This window comes from Danio aesculapii, chromosome 5, assembly GCF_903798145.1.
Source record: "Danio aesculapii chromosome 5, fDanAes4.1, whole genome shotgun sequence".
Classification (NCBI taxonomy): domain Eukaryota; kingdom Metazoa; phylum Chordata; class Actinopteri; order Cypriniformes; family Danionidae; genus Danio; species Danio aesculapii.
Genome location: NC_079439.1, coordinates 91,731 through 110,322, shown reverse-complemented (window position 1 = coordinate 110,322; position 18,592 = coordinate 91,731). Strand labels below are relative to the sequence as shown.

General features: G+C 46.0%; 1 protein-coding gene and 1 long non-coding RNA gene across 2 annotated transcripts in view; one reads left to right on the top strand and one right to left on the bottom strand.

Annotated features, from left to right (window-relative positions):
- The window catches only part of ift74 (intraflagellar transport 74), a 46,231-nt gene extending 29,053 nt beyond the window's left edge, over positions 1 to 17,178 (bottom strand). Inside the window, exon 1 of the mRNA XM_056457182.1 lies at positions 17,093 to 17,178. The gene's annotated coding sequence lies outside the window, so the exon portion shown is untranslated. The remainder of the gene's footprint in view (positions 1 to 17,092) is intronic.
- LOC130228749 (uncharacterized) lies at positions 13,996 to 15,630 on the top strand. Its single transcript, XR_008837803.1, has 5 exons — positions 13,996 to 14,133; positions 14,217 to 14,261; positions 14,829 to 15,016; positions 15,108 to 15,295; positions 15,441 to 15,630. It is a non-coding gene; the product is annotated as an uncharacterized LOC130228749 (long non-coding RNA).
- Positions 17,179 to 18,592: the final 1,414 nt, after the last annotated feature.

Below are 18,592 nucleotides of genomic sequence, written 5' to 3'. Positions count from 1 at the left end.
CTTGTTTTAATTTTTCTTTACTGCAAAGGTTTATGAAATATTTTTAATACATCAAAACGTGTGGTCATGATGACATCTGACTAGCTAATCCAGCAAAAACATGTCACTATAGATGCAGTATTTGAATCTCACAGTTAAATAGAAACTGAGGTGTATTACTGCAAAAAGGTCCGCTTCCTTTCACCAGGCTGGCTACGGGCCTGTCAGCGCATTTAAGGTCTGTTCTCTTTATAAATCAGCGGTCTCCACAGCCTGAGTGATATACCATATAAAGTGGGTCTCAGAATCAGGACCGGCCCTGTGCATTTGGGGGCCCTACCTTGCTTTAAATAGGAGAGTATTGCCATATAAAATGACCCACAATGATCATATTGCTTATTAAACACAGTCATTGAAACAGAAAAGTAAAGCCTGACTTCGTCTACTTAATAACCTGGACTGCTCAATGATTTATGGACATTTTAAAGCGCTGTTGTCAACTAGCAGCTTTGAAAAGGATTAAACAACCGTTCATAAAGGGACCAGTGATTTCTACTTTGCTTCCTTCTGAAGTGTTTAAAACGTATTTTATTAATTAAGCAAACAGATTGAAAACTCTAGAAAAGATTCTAAAGGTTTTCCAAAAGCAGAACAATAGTGAACAATACTTAGCCAAAAGTGAAGATGCATTACTGATCAAATAAAATACTATTAATAGAATATACCGTCTGAACTCATTAAGAACTCCAAAACAACAACAAGATTATACAATGCAGAGACTGATCCATCAATAACCAAATCAATAAGCAAATAATCTAAAGTAAATACTGAAAATATTCATATTAAAAAACACTTAAAAAGTGAAGCAAATGGGTTAATGATAATACCCAAACACAAACTTCATCATTCCCTTCAGTCTCCTTCCCTCATCCTTACCCTAGACTATTGAGATGCAGGGTCCAGAGCTTAAATTAGATTCATTCAGTTAGGACGTAACTTTAATAAACATGTCTCAGGATTATTACCAGTGTGCAAAATATGTCAGACACGATTGCTTTTTAGTAAACTGTTTTAGACTAAACCAGGTCTGTAAACCCAGGTAAAACTCTAATATTTAATATTAGTCAGCATGTTATCTGTCTGTAGTTGCCTATTATCAGTACATGAGATTATCTTTAACATCATCATCAGCTCTTAAAGCGATGCTAAATGATTTTGTGCTGGTCTCTTGTCCTCATTTTCCTGTTTTCCTGCACCTGAAGACAAGCGTTCGATTAGCTTCTTTTCATGCTCCAGTTTCTACAATAGATGATAACGAGGCGGTTAATGAAGCGAAGGCCACGACTGTGTCTGTGCACGAGCTCGCGTTCTTGTGGTGACCGGTCCGTCTCGCAGGATTGGAAGAACAAACTCGACCCGCGACAACACAGAACACACACATGAGAAATGAGCTGCTGCGAGCTTCCTGTTGATCATGTGACCATTTCACCTTTAATAAAATCTGTTCAGTGAAAGCGTATAAATATCTAAAGACTGAAGCTCTGAGAGAAAGATCATCTGTAAAACTTCAACAAGGAAACAGCTCCGACCACTAGCATGTTGTGGGGGCCCAAGCAGCCGCTCAGTTCCCTTATAGAGAGGGCCGGCTATGCTCAGAGTGCACGAGAAGCGCTGCATTACTCCACCTCCCCCCGCCATGTCTTTACAATATGAACATTTACTTCACCAGTGTTTTCAACAGAGTTTCTGCGCTCGCCTGCTGGTCCTGACACGGCGTCTCTAATATTACACTTGAACAGCTGAGTGAATGCTGGAGTCTGTTTACTGATTATCCTTTAATGACATTACAGTATCCATGCTGTTAGAGGAACCTATAATATTGAATAAAGTCACGTTACCCGTTCACCAGAAGATTATCAGTATGGGGAGAAGCACTAGCTGTGTGTATTCCCTCTAATACTGCTGTTGTTTTCTCAGACGTGCTCACATGTCTCTGTGCTGGTTTGTTTTTCTGGATCATGTGTAATGACAGCTTCATAGAGGATATCAGGTCACGTTTACCACATTAAACAGCTCCTCTGCCTCCCGTCTTCATCTCCGCACAGCTTCTGTTGCACAGTAACGTCTGACGATGAGCTCAGCACACACTCATCATCATCATCTGTGTGTGTGTGTGTGTGTGTGTGTGTATCTGTGGGTCCTGCAGGGTTAAGGTCAGGGCTCTGGGCGTGCCGTGTCCTGCTCGGCCATCACCATACACACGGAACGCAGCGAACGCAGTGGCCAGGAGACACGCGGCCCCCAGAATGTACCACCAGTTGAAGAGGCCGAAGGAGACGCCTTTAATGATGCAGTACAGGCCGAAACACACCAGAGCCACCGCCGAGAACAGCTGCACACACAGCGGGGGCCCCGGGGAGCCCTTCTCCTCCCCCATGCTGGAGCTCAGAGCAGCGGACGGCACTCAGGAGCCCACGGGACACGCGGGAGACCAGAAGACACTCACGAGACCAGAAGACACTCACGAGACCAGCGGATATGCACTTAGGAGCCCATGGGGCACGCGGAAGCCCAGGGGACACTCAGGAACCCAGGGGACCAGCGGATGGGCCCTCAGGAGACCAGCAGACAGACCCTTAGGAGCCTAGTGGACCCTCAGGAGCCTAGCAGATGGGCCCTCGAGAGCCCAAAGGAACCACAGGAGCCCAGAGGACACTGAAGAGCCCAGAAGATGGACACGCAGGAGCCCAGCAGATGGACCTTCGGAGGCCCAGCAGATCCTCAGGAGGCCAGCGGGGTGTTTGATGATGCAGACTGAGCAGATAAAGACGGGAGCAGCTGCATATATACTCCACTCAGCCCCAATCTCAGATTACAGAGCGCAGAAACACTCTAATTCTGCAGCCGCTCGCTGGATTAAACCCGCAGAACACTGATTACGCTGACCTGCAGCTTCTGCTCATTACGGAGAGTGACTGACCTGCAGCTTTAACATTACTGTCAGGTCAAACACACACACACACACACACTCCAGTTCAGTTCACCTGTGTTTCTGTAGCGGGTGGACAGTGTGTGTGTCAGAGCAGCTTAACAGATGAAGAAGAGAGAATATAAACCACAGCAATACTCCAGCCGTGACCAGGGTCAGATTCAGAGATTACTCACAGGAGTAGAGGTGATGGAAAGAGATGATGCGGAGCAGAATCAGTGCAGATCTGGAGTCAGTTCAGTGAATGTGGACCATTCACACTGGACTCAGAACTCATCAGACATGTTCAGATCCACAGAGGAGGTCTCAGACACCGGTTCAGTGCAGAACACGAGGAGTCAAAGCAGAGAAATGCGGATTCAGCGGATGAGGAGGCTCCTGTGTGTGTGTGTGTCCAGCAGGTGGAGCTGTGGCGCAGCAGTAACTCCACATCCTGATGGAGAAACACTAACACTGATAAAAACCTCTCAGTCTCAGTCCTCACAGACAATCTGGAGCTCATCTCCTGCTTCAAACACTAGACACACTGGCTGTGGGTGTTCTGAGTGTTCTTGTGTGTGTTCTGGGTGTTGTGTGTGTTCTGTATGTCGTGTGTTCTCAGTGTTATTCTGGGTGTTGGTGGTGTTGTGTGTTGTTCTGAGTGTTGTTTTGTGTGTTGCTGCATGTTGTTCTAGGTGGTGTTGTGTGTTTTCATGGGTGTTGTTGTGTGTGTTGATGGTGTTGTTCTGGGTGTTGTTGTGGGTGTTCCTGTGTGTGTTTTCATGGGTGTTGTTGTGTGTGTAATTGTGTGTTGTCAGGGTGTTGTGCGTGTTGTCATGGGTGTTGTTGTGTGTGTTCTAAGTGCTATTGCGTGTTGTTGGGGGTGTTGTTGTGGGTGTTTTGAGTGTTCTTGTGTGTGTTGGTGTTGTGGGTGTTCTGGATGTTGTTGTGGCTGTTGTTGTGTGTGTTCTAGGTGTTATTGTGTGTTGTCAGGGGTGTTCTGAGTGTTTTGTGTGTGTTCTAGATGTTATTGTGTGTGTTCTCAGTGTTCTTGTGTGTGCTGGTGGTGTTGTTGTTGTGTGTTATTGTGGGTGTTCTGGGTGTTGTTTTGTGTGTTCTGGGTGTTGTTTTGTGTGTTCTGGGTGTTGTGTGTTGTTTCATGTTGTCGTGGGTGTTGTGTATTGTTCTGTGTGTTGTTGTGGGTGTTGCTGCATGTTCTTGTGTGCGTTGGTGTTGTGTGTTGTTCTGAGTGTTATTGTGGGTGTTGTGTGTTGTTCTGGGTGTTGTTTTGTGTTCTAATAGGTGTTGTTGTGGGTGTTGCTCCATGTTGTCCTAAGTGTTGTTGTGTGTTGTCAGAGCTGTTGTTTTGGGTGTTCTGAGTGTTCTTGTGTGTTGATGTTGTTCTGGGTGTTGTGTGTGTTCTGAGTGCTTTTGTGTGTGTTGATGGTGTTGTGTGTTGTTCTGAGTGTTCTTGTGTGTGTTGTCATGGGTGTTGTTGTGGTTGTTCTGACTGTTGCGGGTGGTTTGAGTGTTGTTGCTGACTGACCTCTGACCCGCTCAGCTGGACAGTCCTCCAGGGTCTCAGACCTGTGACTGGACTCAGGATCTCCCTCATCAGTGCCAGTAAGAATAATGACGTGTCCTTCAGACGTGTCCTGTAATTATTAGTGCTCTCCACGTTTCCCTCAGATAGACTACAGGAGCACACAGTATTACTGCACAGCACACAGCTGCTAAACAGAGTGTGTTAGACATGGCTGCTGCTCATGTCTGATATTCAGCTCATGCGGATGAAGAGCTCAGAAACACAAACCTGAGAGACTCCAGGAGGAAGAGGAGGAAGAGGAGGAGGAGTAGTATCAGCAGTGCAGAACAGCAGCAGCAGCTCCTCCTGATCATCTGAGGATCTGCTGGACATGAGGATGCTCCACACACTGAAGATGATCACTGCAGGCAACATAAGAACTCACTGTGGATCCCATCCCCACTGCAGTCATGTGGAAACACACACACACACACACACACACACACACACACACACACACACACACACACTCTCTCTCTCTCTCTCTAATGACTGTGTAAATAAAGGTTTTCAGCACTGACAGCAGTTATGATGAACATTAATAGAAATCACAAGCATAGCAAATCACATTTTTGACTATTTTAGTCATGTGTGTGTGTGTGTGTGTGTGTGTGTGTGTGTGTGTGTGTGTGTGTGTGTGTGCGTGTGTGTGTGTACTACCAGTCAAAGATGTTGACAGAACACTCTTCTGCTCCTCAAGGCATTTATTTGATATAAACAGAATAAACAGAACTCTTATCAAGTGTTAATAAATGTGTGTGTGTGTGTGTGTGTGTGTGTGTGTGTGTGTGTGTGTGTGTGTGTGTGTGTGTGTGTGTGTGTTCCTGCCCAGTACAGCTGATCTTCAGCAGGATAACGAGATCTGCAGTCCATCACTCCTCGATATACAGAGGTCTGTCCATCTCTCACACACTAGCAGCTCCACCTGGAGTATGAGTGTGATGATCCTCAGTCAGGGAGAGTGTGTGTGTGTGCGTGTGTGTGTGTGTGTTTACAGGAGGACCAGAGAGTGCAAACAATCACCAGTATCTGCCATTAATCCCACTCTGTGTGTGTGTGTTTACACGCCTCTACTGAAGATCAGAGGGCTTCATCACACACCGTCTCTCTCTCAAACACGCACGCACGCACGCGCACGCACACACACACTGCGAGTGTAAGGCAGCTCTGACTGAACTTTTCATTTATGGCTTACAGTGACTCCAGTTATTAGTGTTCATTAAAGGGAACACACACACACACAGCGGCAGCTGAAGCGCTCTGATACGAGCACACACAGCTGATCAGGAGGATAGTTGCTCATTTAGTACACTAATGAACATGAACTACAAACTGCAGGCAGTAGAGGAGGCTGACACACTGATCTGAGGCCGGTTCATCATCACTGCGGGTCTCCAGTTACTCTGCTCCACTGTCGGTGTGAGAGACACTCCCGTGTGCGCGTGTGTGTGTCTGCTGTTCTGGGGTCAGTGGACGGCTCTCCTGTTCAGGGGTTCGTGGCCGGCTCTCCTGTTCTGGGGTTAGTGGACAGCTCTGCTGTTCTGGGGTCAGTGGATGGCTCAGCTGTTCTGGGGTCAGTGGAAGGCTCAGCTGTTCTGGGGTCAGTGGACAGCTCTCCTGTTCTGGGTTAGTTGCCGGCTCTGCTGTTCTGGGGTCAGTGGATGGCTCAGCTGTTCTGGGGTCAGTGGCCAGCTCAGCTGTTCTGTTCAGCTCAGCTGTTCTGGGGTCAGTGGCTGGTTCAGCTGTTCTGGGGTCAGTGGATGGAACAGCTGTTCTGGGGTCAGTGGCCGGCTCAGCTGTTCTGGGTCAGTGGATGGAACAGCTGTTCTGGAGTCAGTGGCCGGCTCAGCTGTTCTGGAGTCAGTGGTCGGCTCAGCTGTTCTGGAGTCAGTGGCCGGCTAAGCTGTTCTGAAGTCAGTGGCCGGCTCGGCTGTTCTGGAGTCAGTGGCCGGCTCGGCTCTTCTGGGGTCAGTGGTTGACTCTGCTGTTCTGGGGTCAGTGGATGGCTCTGCTGTTTTGGGGTCAGTGAACGGCTCTGCAGTTCTAGGGTCAGTGGACGACTCGGCTGTTCTGGGGTCAGTGGACGACTCGGCTGTTCTGGGGTCAGTGGACGGCTCTGCTGTTCTGGGGTCAGTGGACGGCTCTGCTGTTCTGGGGTCAGTGGACGGCTCTGCTGTTCTGGGGTCAGTGGACGGCTCTGCTGTTCTGGGGTCAGTGGACGGCTCTGCTGTTCTGGGGTCAGTGGACGGCTCTGCTGTTCTGGGGTCAGTGGACGGCTCTGCTGTTCTGGGGTTAGTGGCTGGCTTTGCTGTTCTGGGGTTAGTGGCTGGCTTTGCTGTTCTGGGGTCAGTGGACAGCTCTCCTGTTCTGGGGTTAGTGGCCGGCTCTGCTGTTCTGGCGTCAGTGGACGGCTCTCCTGTTCTGGGGTTAGTGGCTGGCTTTGCTGTTCTGGGGTTAGTGGATGGCTCTGCTTTTCTGCAGTCAGTGGATGGCTCTGCAGTTCTAGGGTCAGTGGCCAGCTCTGCTGTTCTGGGGTCAGTGGACAGCCCCAATGGTCTCAACTCCCTGCAGCTCCTCGTAAAGCTCCCGGGGCAGGATGACGTAGCGGTCTCCCAGTGGTGCGGGGCCCCGGGCGGCCCTCAGTCGCTCCAGCTGCCGCTCCTGTCGTCTGCACTTCTGCTGCAGGGTCTTCATTCGCCTACGCAGCTTCTCCATCTGCTCCTGCAGCCGCTGTACCCGCCGCTTCTGTTGCACACAGTCCTCTAGCGTGTAGTTGTGGTCACAAGACACCGCGCCTGCCTCCTGCCCACTGGGGGGCACACACTGCTTAGGGCAGGACACTGCACCTGCCTCCTGCCCACCGGGGGGTGCACACCGCTCAGGGAAGCATTCGGACAGAGGCTCCGCAGTGGCACAAACATTCAGAGGAAAACACACATCTGCGCTGAAGGGGTCCTGCAGAGACACACACACACACACACACACACACACACACACACACACACACACACACACACACACACACACATTACTCTCAGAAAGAGAACACTACCAGTAAGTCATATGGAAACTACAGAGGTTGGTCAGTAAAACTGGAACACAGGCCAATTTAGGTTTGGAGGTTTCATGGCTAAATTTGAGCAGCCTGCTGCATCTGTGACCAACAGCAAGTGTGTGTGATGATCAAGAGCTACGTCATCCAGGCTAATGTCAACAAAACACCAAGAAGAAGAACCACATCCAACAGGAGGAACTGTGGATGCCAAAAGCTGTCTGAAAGGGACGTCCGGCTGATAACCCTGATTTATCCTAAATGTGCAGCTCAACGCTCCTGTTTCCGCCAAAACTGTTGGTCTGGAGCTCCACAGAGTCAATATACATGGCCGGCTGCTAGTCCACCTTCACTGTCTTTCCCACATCCAGGAGAGTTACGGTGTGGAGAAGCCCCAAAGAAGTGGCCCACCCAGACTGCAGAGTGAAGCATGGGGGGGGGGGGGGGTCACTGATAGTTTGGGCTCAATATCATGGCGTTCCCTAGGCCCAATACTGGTGCTAGATGGGCACTGGGTCACTGAAAAGGACTACCCAACCATTCTGGAGGACCATGTGACCCAAAGGGGTTTATTACTGTATCCTGAAGGCGGTGGCGTGTATCAGGATAATACACTGATACACTCAGCAGGACTGAAGTTTTAGTCCCACTGCCGCAAGGTTTTATTCCACACCAGACTGCTCCCGCCGTATATTCAGCCTTTGTTCACCTGCTACCCGCCCTGCCCCGCCCCATTTAATACCTGACCATTCCCACTACATTTAGATCTGGTTTCCAAAATCTCATGTGTAATTTGGGTACTACAAAGAGTGAGAGAGAGATATAACAGATAACACTGTAGGCTAACTGTCAGTTTTGCTTGCCCCTTTGTGATGAGACACAAGTGCCGCCTTAAACCTGAGGTTACGGTCTTGTGACTGCTAAAGGGTAACACTTTTGAGTCATTTGCACAGCACCCAAAGGGTACTTTTTTCCATTTGTATCTATGATGCATGAAACAGACTGCCATACACCAGACTGGCCTGAAATGTATTGTGAAATGTAGTCCTGCGCTGTAAGAAATCTGGTTGGGTCCCTCGGCTCCCACGGTACAGCTGCAGAAATGCAGACCTCTACTGCACAGTACCCAGATCTAAACATTATTGAGCACTTTGGGCTGTTTTGGAGGAGCGAGTCAGGACAGGTTTTCCTCCAGCAGCATCAGTAGTGACCTGAACACTATTCTGAAGAAGAACAGCTCAGAATCCCTCTGGACACTGTGCAGGACTCCTGTCTGTCATTCCCAACACTGAGGAGGAGGAGCTACACCAGCTGATGCTGGACTGAGGAGGAGGAGCTACACCAGCTGATGCTGGACTGAGGAGGAGGAGCTACACCAGCTGATGCTGGACTGAGGAGGAGGAGCTACACCAGCTGATGCTGGACTGAGGAGGAGGAGCTACACCAGCTGATGCTGGACTGAGGAGGAGGAGCTACACCACCTGATGCTGGACTGAGGAGGAGGAGCTACACCAGCTGATGCTGGACTGAGGAGGAGGAGCTACACCAGCTGATGCTGGACTGAGGAGGAGGAGCTACACCAGCTGATGCTGGACTGAGGAGGAGGAGCTACACCACCTGATGCTGGACTGAGGAGGAGGAGCTACACCAGCTGATGCTGGACTGAGGAGGAGGAGCTACACCAGCTGATGCTGGACTGAGGAGGAGGAGCTACACCAGCTGATGCTGGACTGAGGAGGAGGAGCTACACCAGCTGATGCTGGACTGAGGAGGAGGAGCTACACCAGCTGATGCTGGACTGAGGAGGAGGAGCTACACCAGACTGATGCTGGACTGAGGAGGAGGAGCTACACCAGCTGATGCTGGACTGCGGAGGAGGAGCTACACCAGCTGATGCTGGACTGAGGAGGAGGAGCTACACCAGCTGAAGCTGGACTGAGGAGGAGGAGCTACACCAGACTGATGCTGGACTGAGGAGGAGGAGCTACACCAGCTGAAGCTGGACTGAGGAGGAGGAGCTACACCAGCTGAAGCTGGACTGAGGAGGAGGAGCTACACCAGCTGATGCTGGACTGAGGAGGAGGAGCTACACCAGCTGATGCTGGACTGAGGAGGAGGAGCTACACCAGCTGATGCTGGACTGAGGAGGAGGAGCTACACCAGACTGATGCTGGACTGAGGAGGAGGAGCTACACCAGCTGATGCTGGACTGAGGAGGAGGAGCTACACCAGCTGATGCTGGACTGAGGAGGAGGAGCTACACCAGCTGATGCTGGACTGAGGAGGAGGAGCTACACCAGCTGATGCTGGACTGAGGAGGAGGAGCTACACCAGCTGATGCTGGACTGAGGAGGAGGAGCTACACCAGCTGATGCTGGACTGAGGAGGAGGAGCTACACCAGCTGATGCTGGACTGAGGAGGAGGAGCTACACCAGACTGATGCTGGACTGAGGAGGAGGAGCTACACCAGCTGATGCTGGACTGCGGAGGAGGAGCTACACCAGCTGATGCTGGACTGAGGAGGAGGAGCTACACCAGCTGATGCTGGACTGAGGAGGAGGAGCTACACCAGACTGATGCTGGACTGAGGAGGAGGAGCTACACCAGCTGATGCTGGACTGAGGAGGAGGAGCTACACCAGCTGATGCTGGACTGAGGAGGAGGAGCTACACCAGCTGATGCTGGACTGAGGAGGAGGAGCTACACCAGCTGATGCTGGACTGAGGAGGAGGAGCTACACCAGCTGATGCTGGACTGAGGAGGAGGAGCTACACCAGACTGATGCTGGACTGAGGAGGAGGAGCTACACCAGCTGATGCTGGACTGAGGAGGAGGAGCTACACCAGACTGATGCTGGACTGAGGAGGAGGAGCTACACCAGCTGATGCTGGACTGAGGAGGAGGAGCTACACCAGCTGATGCTGGACTGAGGAGGAGGAGCTACACCAGCTGATGCTGGACTGAGGAGGAGGAGCTACACCAGCTGATGCTGGACTGAGGAGGAGGAGCTACACCAGACTGATGCTGGACTGAGGAGGAGGAGCTACACCAGACTGATGCTGGACTGAGGAGGAGGAGCTACACCAGACTGATGCTGGACTGAGGAGGAGGAGCTACACCAGCTGATGCTGGACTGAGGAGGAGGAGCTACACCAGCTGATGCTGGACTGAGGAGGAGGAGCTACACCAGCTGATGCTGGACTGCGGAGGAGGAGCTACACCAGCTGATGCTGGACTGAGGAGGAGGAGCTACACCAGCTGATGCTGGACTGAGGAGGAGGAGCTACACCAGCTGATGCTGGACTGAGGAGGAGGAGCTACACCAGCTGATGCTGGACTGAGGAGGAGGAGCTACACCAGACTGATGCTGGACTGAGGAGGAGGAGCTACACCAGCTGATGCTGGACTGAGGAGGAGGAGCTACACCAGACTGATGCTGGACTGAGGAGGAGGAGCTACACCAGCTGATGCTGGACTGAGGAGGAGGAGCTACACCAGCTGATGCTGGACTGAGGAGGAGGAGCTACACCAGACTGATCAACTACTGCGCTCTAACAGCAGGCCTTCAGTTTTACTGTCCAGCCCCTATACATCATCATATCCTCTACAAAGTGTGATTGAATATTAATGATGATCCTTCTGCATCCATCATCTGCAGAGGAAAGTGTTACTGCTCCATTCTTTTTAACACAGAATATAGTGTGTGCACATGTACTGTAGGAGGGGTTTGACTCATACTGGACACTAGAGGGCAGAACAGCCCATCCACTATCAGCTGAAGAAACAGAAGACAGAAACACTCAAGCTCCTCTAACGAGAGCAGACGTCCTCAAGCACACCTGGGTTATTTCTCAGGATACAGTATAGAGCTATCATGCAGTGGTGTAAAGTAACACATTACAATACTCAAACTGCTGTACTTCAGTAGTTTTCCTCAGTATTTGTACTTTACTCAGTAGTTTTATAAATGTGGACTTTAAATTCCCCTGAGCTCATGTTTAGTGCAGTATCGGTACTGTTACTCTACTACTGTCCTTCAGCCCTAGTCACTACTGTATTATCTCCTGTCTATGGGGGATTAGAAACATCAGTCCTGTGATTCTCGTCCAATCAGATCACACATAGAAGGTAAATCACCTCATGATGAACCACCTCAAGACATGACGTTTTATAACAGCAGCAAACTGAAGCATTAAAAGGGTCCAAGAAGACGTCCAAAACCTGTACACACATTGACCCAGAGGCTGTTTATATGCAGGTCCCTGATGAGAAGATGACGGATGTTTACTGTACTGGCCTTAAACACCAGCAGGCACACAGGCTGACGTTGCATTTTGTGAGAAGGGTGATCCTGCACAACTGGAGTGGCTGCACTTTCAGGACCGTACGTTTAGGACCGCATCTTTAGGACCCTAGTTTTTTGTGACATCGCCACCTGCCGGATTAGATCATAGACGCTCTAATAAGATGGACGACATGGATGGCAAGAATAATGTGAGTACCGATTTTCTTTTAGGTTTTATTTTAAACTGTAAAAGAAGGTGTTTATTTAGTACTGTTATTGTTTTATACTGTGCAAAGTTTATGCAAAAATGCCCGATTAGCCCGCACGATTTACCCCAGTTTCAAGGGTCTCGGACAAAAATTGTGGAAAGTTATGTTACGATATGCGACGATTTTTTTCCAGAAGAAAATCTTATAATATTGAGTGTGGAGAAGTTTACACAGGTAAAATGAGAGCTGCTAACTATTAATCAATTTTTTCCCACGAATTGGGAATACATTTTCTAATTGTATTAAATATTCAGACGTTCTCAATTCGTGGCCATGGTTTAATGAAACTGTTGATTTAATGGCGTGTTGACTTAACGGCTAATCATTTTAAAAAGTACGTTGATGTGTGAGGTGTTTCAGATTTACCTATATTTTTCTGTAAAAGTGTGAAAACGTCTTCTACTCATTGTTTTATCACATTAGCCAAGTATAAATCAGGCCTTGACCATATAGAGTCTTATTATCATGTATTATGTCTACACATTAATATCTATGTTTATTGTGTAGGCATGTTAATGTCTATCTACCTGGCCAATATGAAGTGATGGCCAATATAATTGAAAACAAACTATAGGAATATTTTCGCTGAGGTTATCTCAAACTGTTGGGTAACACTTTATAAAAACTGCATACTATAAATGATTAAGCATTAACAAATGGTTAACTTATTACTTTATTATTTGTTTAGCATTAAATCTACATTAATAGACATAGTTAAGCAGTTTATAAATACAGTTACAAATGCTAGCTGTATTCTTGAATTAATAGCACCTCTATGATGTGCTTGCTTGTTTTTGTATTTGTTAATTATTTGTTTCATTTCATTATTTTTGTTTCATTACAAAATTAAGTATTATTTAAGCAAATGAATGACAGTGATTAAAACAAAACAATAAAAAATAAAACTTTACAAAATCAAATAAAAAACAAATCTTTGCAATCTAAAGATAAAAGTACTGTACAGTTTAAACCACAGCATAACATTAAAAATGTTTTATCATATTGCGAAATAGTGATATTTTGATGTTTTATCAAATTTAATTTTTAAAATGTAATTTTATTCTTACTTAAAAATAGCAAAGATTTTTTTTCATTTGATACTGAGCCTTGTCATTTATAAGAGATCTACAAATCATAAATATTCCACACTTTAGATTAGGTCACAAAACTAAGAAGTTGAGCTAATACCAGATTTATTAATTTACAGAGTAACTATTACTCTATGCCTGAAAAATAAGATGTATACATGTTCATTAATCACTAAAGCACCAATTACTCTTAAATAACTGGTATGTAAATAATGCAATACTTCATTATTGAAAAAAGAATTGCATTATAAATAAAGAATACAGCATCTGCAGCTGTATTTAAACTACTTACTAATGTCTGTTATTGTAGATTTAATGCTTAGCAAGTGATGAACTAACTATTTGTTAATTCTTAAGAAATTATTCATAGTATGCAGCTATTTAATTACCAAATACACTAACTATTAGGCTCTCTCTTTTTCAAGATGCATATAACGATCCAACAAGGGAGATCCCTGCCTGAATTGAAGAGATGCTGTATGATACAGTACACATGCTGTATGATACAGTACACAGGCTGTACTCATATATTTTGACTGCATTCCTATAGGCTATACTGATATATTTTGACTACGTTCCTATAGGCTGTACTGGTGTATTTTGCCTGTGTTCTTATAGTCTGTACTGGTATATTTTGCCTACGTTCCTATAGACTGTACTGATATTCTCAGCCTGCTTTCTTATCCTTTTCTTTTCTTTTTTTGTAGAAATCTTGCACAACAAATTGATCCTGGAAACTGGACTGAGAAGACTGGGCAGGATGTTGCTGTGACTAAACAAATGGCTATTTCAAACAAATATAACTACAAGAGATAGACAGTGGCTTTCATCTGTATCTTTTTTTGTTACTTTTAGGGCTTGCCACGCCAGAGCTGTGGTAATGAATGTGGGGTTTTTATGCTTATGGTGAGGTCTAAGGTTTTTAACTAAGTATAAACAAGCCTTTGTCAACACTGTGAATAAAAGCTTTTCCATCTTTTCTATTGCAGTATACCCTTTGCTCTGTGACCGGTGTGGCAATTGAATTCCAGGAGGTAAGTTTGTTTAAAGCAGCGATGTCCAAACGGTCCTGGAGGTCCGGTGTCCTGCAGATTTTAGCTGCAACTTGCCTCAACACACCTGTAAAGATGTTTCTAGAAAGCCTAGCAAGAGCTTGATTAGCTAGCCCAGGCGTGTTTGATTGTGGTTGGAACTAAAATTTGCATGACACTGGCCCTCCAGGACTAAGTTTGGACACCCCTGATTTAGAGAAAATGTTAGAAAAAAATTCTCACTTTAAATGTTTGTTTGTATACTCTTTATCTTGAAGAAAATGGACACATCATGAATTATAAGACTTCAAAATAGAAGGATATGGCACCTCTGTAACACTTTAGAAAAATTTCATGTGCTGTTTTCCATTTTATATATATATATATATTGGATGTTATCATATGTGTTTGCTGGATAATGTATAATAAAGTATAATGACTGTCATCGTCATCTTAAGTTAAATAGGAAATATTTGCAATAGTTGTTTCATGCTATATGCAGCTGTAAGGTAATGTAGTGTAGGGAAAAGCTATGCAGTATTTAAGAGTAATCTTGTTATTTTTAATCAGCGGTTTGCCTTCTGGACCGATGAGGCCAGAAACTTGCTCCAAGGAAAACTTCAGCCAGTGTACAGGGTGCCAAAAAAGTGTGCCATCTCTGAGGAAATCCCACTTCACATTCAGGCTGTTCCACAACAGAGGAAAAAAGAATTGTCGACTTTATTGTAAAGTTAAAGGGGTCTGAGGAGCATTTGGTGGTACTTCACCGATCTTCACATTTATCCATCTTTGTCTTTAGTGTAATACGTTTCTCTAAATAATTGTTTTTATACCATTGTTTGCCCATAGGGTGTACTCAACGGGAAGCCCTCTAAGTGGTTGCGTAAGCAAGCATCTTTCCAGGTGCCTGTCTACATAGACAGTGAGGAAGAGCAAGATATCCCTTTGCTTATCTTAAAGACGTACTGCACAGGACACCAACAAAACTGAGGTTTACAGATGAAGTGCAGCTTATCTGTGATGTTCTTTTTCCAGAGGTATGCCAGAACAAATAATGCACTTATAAAATCTACTGTATATAAATTGCATGCTGGGTGTTACTCATTTATCGACCCATGTATAATGATATTTGCTGTTCAGTGGTGGTATATTAGTTCATTTAAATGAATCATTTTTTCATAGGCCATCATACATGCTCTGGGGGTCTTGAGGGGTTTGTCTTCAGATGATGCTGAGCAGGTCTACCTTTCTGGCACAAAATATCATTACAGGTCAGAATATGATTTATTTTGACACAATGCTCAGAGAAACTTTTTGTTACTGATATTTACATTAACCCATCAGTGCTTGTTCTCTATTTCAGTGAAGTAGAATAATTTAGTCAAAAAACTGACAAAAAAATCTAGGAAAGAAGGGAGACCATTCAATAGGTGGGTATTGCTCTTATATACCTAAAAATTTGCAGCTGGCAGTTGGGTGTCCTTTTTGGTTCTCCTAACAGTGCATAAGTTTAAACCAGAAATATATATTACAGTTAAACATGGTAAAATATATTTATTACTTATAATAAATATTAATTTAAATTTAATTGCATAACAAATGGTTCAACTTTTTCATAGTTTATATATATATATATATATATATATATATATATATATATATATATATATATATATATAGATTCTCTCTCCCTCTCTCATTCACAGGAGCTAAAGGAATGCTGCTTTTTGTGCTATTGTGGCTGTTGTGTGTGGATGTTTAAATAAATGTACATTCCTGAATAAATACTCTGTCATGTCTCTCTACATCCTTTACAAACTGGTTTTAAATTAGTTACTGCATATGCTGATTACATTTGATTTCAATGTATTTGTCCTGATACTGAGCTAATTAGTTTAATCCAAGGGGATTCATCCATATACAGTATTTTTCAAGAAATGCAAGTCTTTTAAGGCACTCATTTTTTTCATTTGTCTAAAGTTAAGAAACATTTTTAATTTCTTTTTTTATCTGTAAATTCATTTGTTTTAATTTAAAATTGTTACTCACAACAGGTGTTTCACACTTTAACTTCTGGTACGTTTTACATCAAAAAGCACAATTTGAAAAAAAAAAAGCTCCTAAAAGTCTCCGCTATATCATCCAATCAGGTAGGTGGCGCTGGGAATCCAGTCCTATGGTCCTAGAAATGCAGTTCACCGTGCCATCCAATCCAGTAGGTGGCGCTGCCGAAAAGAAATGCGGTCCTAGTAATGCAGTTTTACAATGTCATCCAATCCAATAGGTGGCGCTGCCGAAAAGAAATGCGGTCCTAGAAATGCAGTTTTACAATGTCATCCAATCCAGTAGGTGGCGATGTCACAAAAAACTAGGGTCCTAAAGATGCGGTCCTAAACGTACGGTCCTGAAAGTGCAGCCACTCCAGTTGTGCAGGATCATACTATTGCATTTTGTTTGGAAATGAAAGTCTGGTTCACGTCAGAACCCAACGCCCAACCTAAAATCAACCAAATATCAACGTCTAATGATGTTACAGCTTGACATTGTGTGGACGTTACCACTATGTCTATCAGACGTTGGATTTTGGGTGCCACACCTGACGAATAAGTGTCAGTGTTTGACGTCAATATGACGCTGGTTTAAGATGTTGGCTCTGCTGGAGTTTGGTCACTTTCTAACACAACCTAAAATCAACATCATTATTGGACATCAAAATAACGTTGTCCTTAGACGCTGGCTAGACGTTGACTAGACGTCACAGTACTGACCACGTTAAACACCACACCTGCCCACAGAAACTGATTTCAGACACCCGACTGTGTGTGTGTGTGTACCTGTGTGGTCTGCAGTGTGAACAGTGAGGGGACAGCGTTGTCCTTCAGCACGCGGTTGTTGCACTCCTGCTTGAAGCAGTCGCTGGTGAAGTGCTGTGAGCAGATGTTGCTGTATTTGGTGGGCTTGAAGTTCCTCCTGCTCATGGCGGAGACCCACTGCACACACACCTCCGGCCGCGCCAGCGGAAACCTGCAGTGCACACACACACCATCATCATGATCAGGGACACACAGACAGAGAGAGAGAGAGAGAGAGAGACTGAGCTCAGATCAGTGCAGCAGTGGAACATCAAACTTCAGAAACACACAAACAGCTCTGAACACACACACACACACACACACACACGCACACACACACACACAGAGAGAGAGAGAGAGAGAGAGAGAGTTGTGGGGACTCTCCAGAGGTCTACATAGTGTTATACTGTAGTGTGTGTCTGAGCCTCAGGACACTGAACACCGCCTGACTGACCTCAGAGCAGCACTGATGTCCTCATAACACACCTTCTGCTGTTTTATCTGTCACACACACCACATTACACACTCACTATCTTTTTTTTTGTCCGATGGGTCACAAACACACACACACACGCACACACCGCGCGCGCTCACTTTCTTTCTTTCTCTCTCTCTCTCTCTCACTTGTGGAAGGAGATGTTCCTGTCCTTCTGGTATCTGTTCTTGCAGCCGTACGCCGAGCAGGACTGCACCATGGCGGAGTGTGGAGGAGCGGAGTGTGTTCTTCAGCTGATCAGTGTTTACATGGCTGACCCACAGTGTGCGCGCGCGTGTGTGTCAGTGCGCATGCGCGAGGCTCAGTCGACCTGAAGCAGCTTCTGTGACGCCTTCTGTCTCTTTGTGCACATCCACTCTCCAGATGTTACAGTCGTCCACCACATGTGCAGATGTGACCCCCGGTAAACACACACCGATCTTCTCGGACACCGCTGCAAACTTATTTCCAAACTGACACGCAGTAATCAGAGTCGACTACGATTGATCCGTGCTGAGCAGCGGTGAGGAAAGTAACAAGCATCACGTGACAGAGACTAACGGATGAAAGCGTTGATCTATTATTATTGCTTTGACTCATTTTGCATGATGAGCCAGAGCAGATGACCCAGAGCGCGTCCGACTGCGCTTCCTGCTGACTCCAGCTTAGTTTATTTAGATGCTGGAAACACTCTAATCTGATTGGCTGTTCGAAGGAAAAGCGTTGTGACGTCATTAGCGGGCGCTCATATTAGTGGCTGTTGGCGCTCTGTATGTGCGTGACATCAAAGTACCGCGAGAGCGATCAAAGAGCCACAGATGCACGCGCTGGAACATGAATCAAGCAAGAACAGGAGTTTCAGGTGCAGATGCAGAACCGGAGGCCCGGGAAATTAGGAATAGATCATATAAAAACAGGACCTACATCAGCAATAACAGCTACACCTGCTTGGATGTTTCAAATGCCACTAGTTGATTTACAGTTACATGGTATAATCAATGATAAGA